Source organism: Colletes latitarsis, chromosome 4 (assembly GCF_051014445.1).
Source record: "Colletes latitarsis isolate SP2378_abdomen chromosome 4, iyColLati1, whole genome shotgun sequence".
In the NCBI taxonomy this organism is placed as follows: domain Eukaryota; kingdom Metazoa; phylum Arthropoda; class Insecta; order Hymenoptera; family Colletidae; genus Colletes; species Colletes latitarsis.
In genome coordinates this window covers 317501-318868 of record NC_135137.1, presented here as the reverse complement: position 1 = coordinate 318868, position 1368 = coordinate 317501, and positions in this window count along the sequence as shown.

The window sequence follows — 1368 nt, the reverse complement described above, 5'->3', positions numbered from 1 at the left end:
TTTATATTCTCTACACGGTCCAGTGATCGTTTTATTTTTTTGTCGAATTTTGAGAATTTTTTTTTTTTTTCTCGAAAACGAGCTCGACGACCTGCACTTTTGACGACGCCATCGTGTTCCCCGGATTTTTTCCTGCAAGATAGCGTGTCGATTTTTTGTCCTAGCTCAATTATTAAGGAAGTTACGGTTTCTTGATTTTTCGGTATGTTCGAACTGGTCTTTTAGGCGGGCGCTCGGGCGCGCGGTGCTTTCGCATCGACCGACGTACCGATCGGCGGCGACGGTTTTTCGTCTATATCTCGAAAACTAGTACGCTAACACATATTTTGACCTATATGATATTTGTTCAGTGTAATTTTTTCTATCTGGTAGGCTGGTTTTTTTTTTTTTATCTCGAATTTTTTGAACGTTTTTGTTTTTTTCTCGAAAACTAGCGCGACGACCGATATTTTTAACTACGGTTTTGAATTCGTCTAATTTTTGCCTACAAGATAGCGTGTCGAGTTTTTGTCCTGCGACAATTTTGACCATTTTTTCATTTTTTTCTCGAAAACGAGCACGGCAATCTATATTTTTAACGACGGCATCGTGTTCCCCTGCTTTTTTCCTACAAGATAGCGTTTTTTTTTTTTGCCCTAGCTCAATTATTAAGGAAATTACAGGTGTTGGTTTTCGCTCTAAGTTATAACAGGCCGTTCGGGCGGGCGGTTGGGTCGCGCGGTTCCCCCCATAAGCGGCCGTGCGTAAGCCCGTGCGTCGCCGGCGTTCCGGCGGGCGCCTCGGTACCTATAAGAGAAGCGACGGTCCGGTCGAGTCGGTCGGGGCAGCGTCGAGCGTACGGCTATTCTTCGACCTCGGTTGAGAAGCAGTCGTCGCTCCTCGGGATTTCATCCTGACTGTTCTGTATCGTGCTCGTTCCAGACTTTCTCCACACTGCATTGCCACGAGTCGGTGTCTTTGACCGAATGGCTCTTGAAGTGGTATAAGCGTCTCGAGTGACGTTGGTGACTTGTATACGTTTAAAATATGTATACTCGTACTATCCGAGCATCAACTCTTCAGTCCGAGCGATTGAAAATTTTGTGAAAACCATAAACTGGCACTACACTCTACGGAGCGTAGCTTAAAAGGCAAAAATTGTATGGAACTACGGTTCGTACTCTGGAAAGTGAGCAAAGAATGAAATACAGGTGTCTGACCTCGACATAACAGTACGGCGCCGAATACGTGCTTTCTCGACCAGCACATACGCGCTTTCTCGTTTTTGTCCAGCATGAATGCTTAGTCTTCGGGCCTGGCAATACGTGCTTCCACGATCGATGCCCAGCGTGAATAAGTGCCCGAGATGTTCAGCATGAGCGCAGCTCT